Source organism: Dipteris shenzhenensis, chromosome 16 (assembly GCF_047967505.1).
Source record: "Dipteris shenzhenensis isolate YYH24624 ecotype China chromosome 16, Dip_SZ_1.0, whole genome shotgun sequence".
In the NCBI taxonomy this organism is placed as follows: domain Eukaryota; kingdom Viridiplantae; phylum Streptophyta; class Polypodiopsida; order Gleicheniales; family Dipteridaceae; genus Dipteris; species Dipteris shenzhenensis.
Window position 1 is genome coordinate 279,131 of NC_141611.1, and position 10,440 is coordinate 289,570.

Consider the following 10,440-nt stretch of genomic DNA (forward strand, 5'->3'; position numbering starts at 1 on the left):
CGCCTGCATCTTAGCGTAGCCCAAGGCCCAGTGGCAGATCCAGGGCTTCACAGCGCCACCTGGTGGTATGGGACACCAGGCTGGTTGGGATCTGATTGGGAGTTCGTGCCAGTAGCTCAGCTCGTGGCTCGGGGGGACATCTTCTGATTCGGGATCATATCCCGTAGATGTCACGGTTGGGTGGTGAGCAGCCTGCTCAGTTCTGATGTTGTGTGTGGTTATTTTGCAGATCAGGGGTTTCAGGAGTGCTGGGACGTGTCAGTTGGTATCAGAGCCAACTCCTGAGGTAGGAACTTCTGATACGAGAAATTTGACGGATTTCTCTTCCAGGTATGCCCTGAAATTCGAGATTTCCTGCTGCGTTTTTGCTGTCAACCTGGGGTAGAAGGGGTGAAGAAATATCTGGAAAAGGAAGAAGAAGAGGAGTGAAATAGAATCGAAAATTCTGAAGGCTACAGAGAGAAGTCTGAGGGAGGAGAAGGAGAGCAGAAAGGGAGGAGAGTAGGGCAGGAAATAAGCAGCCAGGGAGTAGAGGATGCGGGGTGTAGAAGGGGACGCAGTAGGCGAGGCTGTAGGGGCAGGACAGCCTGCGCAATAGGCTGTCCACAGCCTGCGCAACAGGCTGTGAACAGCCTGCGCCTAGGGCTGCGTGCAGCCTGCGCAGGAGGAAGGGCAGGAGGAAGGTGCTTTTTTGCGAAAAAAGCACCCCTCCAAAGTTGGAGGGGCTCAGGTGCTTTTTTCGCAAAAGCACCCCTCCAAAGCTGGAGGGGCTCAGCCTTCTTTGGAAGCCTAGCTTCCAAATCGGGCAGCCCTGCACCCTATATAGATGGGGGGCTGGGTGCTAGACAACCCACCAGCAGCCCAACTCACCAGATTCGAGACGTCACCTCGAGATCTGTGCCAGCCCGCCTCGCCCTTCAGCAGCGCCTTGTTCGAGCAGTTTCCCTGCATCCGCCTTGCTTGCGTCAGCCCTGCACAGCTCCCAAAGTTCCGTACCAGCCCGTACAGCTGCAGCGACAGCCGTACAGCCTGTACGGACTGTACCGTCTGCTTCTGTACCTGCTGCTGCTCCGTACAGCAGCTGCGCCTGCACCTGCAGCCACTGTACGGACTGCGTCAGCAGCCGTACAGGCCACGTCAGCAGTCCGTACAGCCTCTATCATCGACCGTGATCTTCCAGATTTCAGAATCTTTTCTGTCAGATTTATCTGGGACGGTTTTCTTCTACTCCATCTCCCTCCGTGCTCCGTTTCAGTTATTTATTTCTCTCCGTTTGTAATCGAATCAGTATTCAGCCATGTCTGATGCTCCGAATCCCGAGTTCACTATGGGGGAGCAGGAATTAGACTACACTCCAGTGGGAGAGGATGATCAGGGTCTCTATGACGACCTGATCACTAAGAAAGCCTTCAGTGAGTTCACGACTGCTCTAGATGGTAAATTTGAGCAGGTCAACGCTAATCAGTCGGGGTTGACACAGCAACTCCAAGGGATACAAGCTACCTTGACTCTTCTGGCTAGCACGGTTCAGGCACTCACGCATGTGGATGCCATGGCCTCCGTGCTAGGCCCGAATATCACTCCGGATCCCTTTCCAGGTGACCAGAAATCAAGAACAAAGGAGGTGGTTGACACTTGGCTGCACAAGTGGCAAGTTCACTTCCAATTTCACCCCTATCCAGACGAGAAAAAGATTCAGCTAGCAGCAGGGTTTATGTCAGGTAAAGCCTTGCTTTGGTGGAAAGAACTCCAGCCTAAGCCTGACACTTGGACAGAATTTGAGGGTATCTTCAGGAAGGAGTTCCTGAAGAAGGAAGATGACTACGATATCGTCGGCAAGCTCAAAGCCCTCGATATGTCAAAATTGAACTTAACTTTTGAAGTCTATCTTCAGAGATTTAGGGATCTGCAAACCAGGGCCACTAAAATGGATCCTGTAACCTTGTTAGGTTTTTTCGTGGATGGTTTGCCAGACTCCTATAAGTTACAGATTAAGAATAACAAGTGCACAACATTGCAGGAGGCCATGACATATGCGCGCATATATGATGATACCATGGCCGGAACCAAGGCAACCACAGTTACCGAGACCAGCGGAAAGAACAAACGCAAGTTCTTTCAGCATGCGACTGGTATTGGGGAGACGAAGTCTATGGACAACGCCTCCAGGAAAAGCTTAACTCCTGCGAAGAATGGTAAGGCCCGATTCCTTCGCACTCTCAGGCTCAAGAAAGAGGGCCGGTGTTTTTATTGCGAGGAGCGGGGCCACACGAAGAATGAGTGTCCTAAGCGGAAGAACCAGAAATTGGTGCTAGGACCGAAGCTCCAGGCAGGTCAGCGTACCGCAGCCAAGGGAGCCAACCAGGTTACGATGACAGGTATTTCAGTAAATGTCATTACCTGCCCCCTTTCTTGTAATTGTACCTTTAATACTTCGTTGTTTGGTTCCCATGATCTTTTCCGAGTTTATGGAGAAGTTAGGGACCAACGGGTTCACATTCTCTTTGATCCGGGCAGCTCTCACAATTTTGTTAATTACAAATTTGTGCAGAAGATGGGGCTGTCCACAGTACCTAGCGACCACACCTACGAGGTGCAGCTTCCAGCCGGGAAGCAGTTTTGGGATCGCAAGGTTGAAGCGCTTCCCATCCGGATTCAAGCCTACACGGGAGCTCTCACATGTTACGTTATGCATCTAGAGCATGTAGACTTGCTGATCGGGATAGAGTGGTTTAAAACCCACAATATCCAGATCGGATGGACGGAGCATACCCTTTCTTTTGAAGACAAAGGCACCCAATTTTGTATTCAGTGTGATAAGATTATCCCTTCTCAGGGGCCTCTTGTATCTGCGATGCAGCTTCGGAATATATTGAACACTTCTCATTATGATGTCTATCAGTGTGTTTTGATTCCACTTTCTACATTTGTTGTTTCGGTAATTAACAAAAATGAATTAAGTGTGTTTGAACACCAAGAATTGAGAACGTTGTTAGATAATTTTAAGGACGTATTCCCAGCTCAACTGCCGGAAGGATTACCTCCACGAAGGGCAGTAGATCATCGCATAGATTTAGTCCCAGGGGCTCAACCTATCAGTGTACCACCGTATAGGATGAGCCAGGTAGAGGAGGATGAGTTAGCTATCCAGCTTCAGGATTACCTGAATATGGGCTATATCCGCCCAAGTAAATCTCCTTGGGGTGCACCTGTCCTCTTGAGAAAGAAGAAGGATTCTTCCTGGAGGATGTGTATAGATTATAAACGACTTAATAAAGTTACAATTGAGAACCGCTATCCTTTACCTCGTTCTGATGATTTGATAGACCGTTTGGCCGGAGCGAAGTATTTCACTAAGATTGATTTGCGTACGGGTTATCACCAAATCCGTATCTATGCTAAACACATAGATAGGACCGCATTCCGGACTAGGTATGGTCATTACGAGTTCCTCGTATTACCTTTTGGTTTGACCAATGCTCCTGCTACTTTTCAGCAGATGATGAACGATTTGTTCAGGGATTATCTGGGCAAATTTGTTGTCGTGTTCTTAGATGATATCTTGGTATATAGTAAAACGCTTGAGGATCATATAGGACACCTTCGGGTTGTCTTACTTGTTCTAAGACAGCATAAGCTTTATGCCAAGATGAGTAAATGTGACTTCTTTATGAAGGAGATCATTTACTTAGGACACAAGATTTCTTCTGAAGGTATTAGCATTGATCTGGATCGTATCCAGAAGGTTTTAGAATGGCCTATCCCTCAGACTGTGAAACAACTTCGCTCTTTCCTCGGATTTACGGTATTTCTTCGGAAGTCAGTCCGTGATTATTCACAAATCACGGTTCCCTTGACCAACATATTGAAAGGTCGTGGACGCAGGTCTACTCAGCCGATCCCTTGGAATGATGCAATGAACAAGGCTTTTGAAACCTTGAAGTTATCTATCAAGGAAGCACCCGTTCTTGCATTACCCGATCCTACCCGGCCTTATGTTTTAGAGGCTGATGCGAGCGATTATGCGATTGGGGCAGCTCTATTCCAAGAGGGCAGACCTGTAGCTTTTGAGAGTAAGAAGCTAGACGACACCCAGTATCGTTGGCCCACACTGGAGAAGGAACTTTATGCGGTAGTGTATGCTCTCAAGGTTTGGAGACACTACTTGTATGGTTCAAAGTTCCTTGTATTGACTGATCACCAGTCAATTAAGTATGTGTGTGATGGATCAGACTTGAGAGGAAGGAAAGCCAGATGGGCAGAGTTAATGCAGGATTTTGATTTCGAAATACGTTATCGTAAGGGTTCGTTGAATAGTGTGGCGGATGCCTTAAGTCGAGTTAAGTTTGTAAATGCTTTGTCATTTACGGAAATATCCTCAGACCTATTTCAATCCTTGAGAGGGCTATACGCAACTGATAGTCATTTCAGTTCTTATTGGCAGAGAGTCCAGGATGGGAGCTCCATGGTTGACCAGGACTCAGGGATTGTGCCACCTAGGATACAGGCGGCGGGAGGTCAGTGGATGATTAGGAACGGCTTGCTGTTCCGGAATGAAAAGATTTGTGTGCCTGATGTTCTGGACCTTAAATCCAAGATTCTCTGGGAGTGTCATGATGCTCCTAGTGCGGGACATCCAGGTATACATAGGACTCTGTCTCTTGTGAAGCATACCTTTTATTGGCCTAAGATGCGTGCATTCGTAGAGAACTATGTGGTAGGTTGCCGAGTTTGTCAGGTTACTACGGCTGAACGCCTTAGGAGCGCGGGCTTATTACAGCCATTACAGATTCCAGGTAATAAGTGGGAAAGTATTTCCATGGATTTTATTACTGGTTTGCCTCGTACGCGCAAGGGTCATGACTCTATTTGGGTCATAGTCGACCGTTTGACAAAAATGGCTAGATTCTTACCTACAAGAACAACTATTTCAGCTGTTCAGCTGGCTCACGAGTTTGTGGACCACTTGTTCAAGCTGTATGGTTTGCCATCTGACATAGTCAGTGACAGGGACTCAAAGTTTACAAGTAACTTTTGGACACTTGTATTTGAGAAGTTAGAAACTACTCTAAGTATGAGTTCCTCGGATCATGCACAATCTGATGGCAGTACAGAAAAGGTCAACCAGTTGGTTGAAGACATGCTTCGGGCATATGTATCTAAGAGACAGTCTTCGTGGGAAGATTATCTACCCATGATTGAATTTGCTTACAACAGTGCAAAGCATTCTAGTACAGGTTATAGTCCTTTTATGCTTATGTACGGGTTTCAACCTAAGTCACCAGTTATGGTAGGATTAAAAGGGATTCAAAATGATGCTGCTAAGAACTTCTTGCAAGACATGCAGGAGATGTTGCAGTTTGCCAAGGAGTCTATTAGAAGTGCCCAAGATCGGGACAGATTTTATGCTAATAGACATCGTTCACCTAGAGAGTTCTCTGAAGGAACGATGGTATATTTGAGAATTCCTAAGGAATCCAAGAGCTTAAGTACTGGTTTGGTTCCGAAATTATCCCCCAGATACTGTGGCCCATTCAAGGTCATTAAAAGAATTGGACCAGTTGCATATCGACTAGAATTGCCTCCTGATGTTAAAGTACATCCAGTCTTTCATGTCAGTAGACTGAAAGAAGTATTGGGTGCAGATGATCAAATTGTTTCTCCTCATGAGATTATAGAAGTTACAGATTTAACTTTTATTCCTCACGAACCTGAATCTATTCTTGAATTCCGTGAAAGACAGATTCGAAATCGTACTATCACGGAATACAAGATTAAGTGGAAGGATCGTGTTGAGGAGGATGCAACATGGGAGACATTACAAAACCTCCAAAGAACATTTCCGGATTTCTTAGCGAACTCAGGAGTGAGTTCTTAGAGGAGGGGGAGTATGTCATGTGCACGGATTGGTATCTGACGTGTACTAGGTACACAGAACTAGCTCAGGTTAGCCTGGGGAGGCTTAGAGCTAGGCAGGCTTGATTCTCGGGTTGAGTGGCAAGGGTACGAACTATTTATAGGTCTTCGCTATTTTTGGCGCCGGGGCCCGAGTCTATAAAAGAGGCCCAGGGGGTTCAGTTCTCAGAGTGCAGTTGGGAGCAAGACTCGTTCCCAGGTGCTAGGTCTGATCCTGGATTGTGTCGCGGACGCGCGCCTGCATCTTAGCGTAGCCCAAGGCCCAGTGGCAGATCCAGGGCTTCACAGCGCCACCTGGTGGTATGGGACACCAGGCTGGTTGGGATCTGATTGGGAGTTCGTGCCAGTAGCTCAGCTCGTGGCTCGGGGGGACATCTTCTGATTCGGGATCATATCCCGTAGATGTCACGGTTGGGTGGTGAGCAGCCTGCTCAGTTCTGATGTTGTGTGTGGTTATTTTGCAGATCAGGGGTTTCAGGAGTGCTGGGATGTGTCAGCTCGGGAGAGCTGTTTGCAGTAGGTCTACTGAGCATGTTCATTTGGTGAATATAGCAACCCTGAATTCTACAGAATTGCAGAGGATTTTCAGGTCAAAGAATGATAATGCCAAATCAATGCCCAAACAGGAGTTGTATGGTTTGAAGATGGATGCTGATGACAATCTGAGAAACCACTTGAAGGTCTACAATCAGCAAGAGAGAGATGCAAAAGTTGGCTAAGATGATCTGAAGGCTTTTCTACTTGTGAGTCTTGACACATCATATGGAGACATGGTGCAGATTATGAGGTATGTCATAGATATTGATTATCATGGAGATGTGATTGCCTTGCTTGATGAAGGCAGACCTAAGAAGCTTGAATAAACCAATTTGGGCGAGAGAGACCTCTTCTTGTCAAAACTCTGGGAGGTCTGCAATTGAACTCAATTTCTGTAGCAAGAGGGTCTTATTCAATGAAAATGCATAAAGAAACTATTTGATGAGACACACGTCAAATAGAGGAAGAGAACAAAGCACAGAGGTGACTATGTACAAGGTGATGGTGCAGCCAGAGCAAGAAGAGAGAGTCGTGGTTGGCCCTAGCTGGATGCACTGATGGACATCTTGATGTGACCAAGTAGAATATGCCTTTGATTGTCTTCTGCATGCATTGCATGCACAGACTGTAGTGCTTAGTTGTTTGGTGTTGATGGTTTTGTTTTTTGTTTTGGAAGCGATTACATGTTAGTATTTTGAAGCAATTGTAAAAGAAGAGATCTACGTTCGTATGAAATTTTCTATGATCTGTTGTTTGCAGGTTTTCAAATTCTCTGTTATGATGCATGCTTCAGGCAATGGCATCACATACCACTACATGGTGATGATTTTTCAGAGTCATGCTTCTGCAGAAGCATGATTTCCAGTGATTAACCTCATTTTTCTTGAATTTAAATGGCCACTCAAATTGAATTATACTTGAACGACATGAATCATGTAAAATCACACAAAGGATAGGGTTTGGAGAAAAAATACTGGTATATTTATGTATTGCAATGATGCTTGGCTTGTAATTACGAAGTAATTTCAAATTCTTGATGGGATAAAGAAAAGCTACAAAATCTTATCACATTCTAGATCATAATATCAACTCCGTCTAAGAAGTGGTGATGGAGGAGAGAGCAAGAACGTGCTTTGTTGCAAGAATTATTACCAAGACATTGCATGGTATAGACTATGCCTTTTCATTTCTGCAGTAGCTGATGTCACATATGCATTTACATCAAATTATTGTCATGTTTGTCCAGTTGGTACAAACCTTGATTCAAAGTGGCTATAGTGACTATCTTTTCTCTATCCCTGACAATGCACTTATCATCCTCGAAAATGACAATAAAACTTGTTTTCCCAAAAGACGATAGAGACTACAAATTCTTCTTAAGCCCTAGCACATATAGGACATCTGGAAGGCATAAGTTAGTCACATCAAAGGATGACAACAAAATCCTCCCGACTCCCTTTGTAGAGTATGAAGAATTGTTCTCTTTTGCCAACTGGAGCAGAGTGAGGCAATCTCATCTGCAAACAAAGAAGGACCAATCTTCATTAATAAGGTTTGTTGAAGCACTACCCTTGCTTTCATCTTATGCATTGGAATTTAAACGTGTAATTTCAGCCTCCTCCTTGTCGCTTTGTTTCTCTAACCTTTTCTTGCATTAATCTATGTGGTGTCTAGGCTTCTTATAATACTTGTATTTATCCTTATTTTTAGGATGACTTTTCACCCAACAAGGCTTGATCCCCCTCTTGTACATTGATAGATATACTTTATCTTGTTTGTTCTTTCTTGTAATCATGGTCCTAGTTTTTGAAAAGTGGAAATGTAGTTTCTCTTAGACAAACTCAAAGAAGTATGAAAAGACACTCATGTATAACTTAATCAATGGTTATTTGCTATTTGTATGGTCTTGTATATTAGTTAAATGATCTGACATTAAGTCACTCTTTCATCTTGACGTTGTCAAATCTCTCTTTTCAAATAAGAGATCTTGGCCTCATTTCTTGCTTGCTACATTTTTAAAGGTATCTTAATGTTGCTTGGAAGTCTTGGAGGAACGGATATGAGGTATGATGAATCTCTTCACAAACAAGGCAATGAGTGACAAAGCGTGGGCTAGCTTTGGCGTCCCATCTTCTCTGAGTAAGGGTGGCAGGTGCACTTGGTGCTTTTAGCCTTACTTAAGCCTATTGCTATCATGATGCTTAACGAGTAGCTAGCAATGCTAGTACATAGTGTGTGTTGTTACGATAGCAAAGAGCTTTGGTGGCATTACTAGCCACTTACTATCGGCAATGTTAGTACTTGATACTACTAAGTACTAGAGTCTTGCATAGTACTAGGATGTTTAGCCACGCTCCTAGTTAGTGCCACTAAATAGTAGCGAGCAGTGCTAAATATTACTTATCATGACCCGTTATGATAGGAAAGGGCTTTAGTGGCCTTGCTAGCTACTTACTAACAATAGGCTAACATTGCTAAGTACATAGGACTAGTACATACTTAGCCACGCTACTAGTTAGCATTGCTAAATAGTGCTTAGCATGCATTGTTATGATAGCAAAGGGCTTCAGCAACATTGCTAGCTAGTTATTAGGAGTGGTATGCTAGAACTTGACACTGTGGCATATGTACTAGCACAAGTATTTGGCATTGCTAAGTATTAGCATATCACTAGTATACTTAGCCATGCTACTAGTTAGTAGTGTTAAATAGTAGTTGGCAGTAGTGTGAAATAGTAGCTAGCAGTGCTAAATAGTAGCTGGTAGTGCTAAAGAGTATCTAGCATGCACTATTATGATAGAAAAGGGCTCTAGCGGCATTGCAAGCCATGTACTAGCAATATTGTTCTAGTACTTGAGATTGCTAAGTACTAGCATAACACTAGGATGTTTAGCCATGCTACTAGTTAATACTGCTAAATAGTACTTAGTAAGCATTGTTATGATAGAAAATGGCTTTAGTGGCATTGCTAGCCACTTACTAGTAGTGTTGTGTTAGTACTTGATACTGCTAGGTATTAGCATGGTACTAGGATGGTTAGATACTAGCTAGCATTGTTAAATAGTATATATAATGCTCTGCTGGTCCTTAGCATGAACTATTATGATAGCAAAGGGATTTTGTGCCATTCGTAGTCATCTACTAGCAGTGCTGTGCTAGTACTTGATACTACTAAGTACTAGCATAGCACTAGTATACTTAGCCATGTTACTATTTAGAAGTGCTACATAGTATTTAGCATGCACTATTATGATAACAAAGTGATTCAATGGCATTGTATACTAGTGCTAATTGTGCTTGTAGCTTTATGCTAGCACTTGGCACTAAATTGATAGGAAAGCGCTTAATGGCATTGTTGGACACTCATTGGCAGCTAGTAGTGCTAAGATAATAGTTAGCAGTGAGAAATAGTAATTAGCATGCATTGTTATGATTGTAAATAGATTTAATGGCATCGCTGGACACTTATTAGTGGACACTTATTAGTGATGTTATGCTAATACTTCACACTATTGAGTACTACCATAGTGCCAGTATGCTTTGTAGCCATACTACTACCACATTAGTTAACATTAACCTTAGCACTACTACACTAGTAGTTAGCACTACTAATCACTAAGCTGGCAATGCAATGCTAGTTGACTGGAGATGAGCCCAAAAGACATGGAGTGGATCTATTAGAGACAATGATGAATGAAAATGACTTTACAATTGCTAAGGTTGTTATAGATGCTAGTAAAGTTCATGGTCCATGTTGATCTTGCTTGTGTATTCAAATGGGATGCATATCGTGCATGTTATACAAATCTTGAATGGTATGGTCTTGAAGCAATCAGTAGTGGTTATCATTTGGCCTTTTATAGTATCATCTAGACACCATGTGTGCCTTGGCTTGTATATATTTCTCCAACCATCCTAGTGGACACCGATGAGTTTTCCTCTTCACACGTGTAGATTTGACAATGTAAAACTCCATGCCTTCACTAT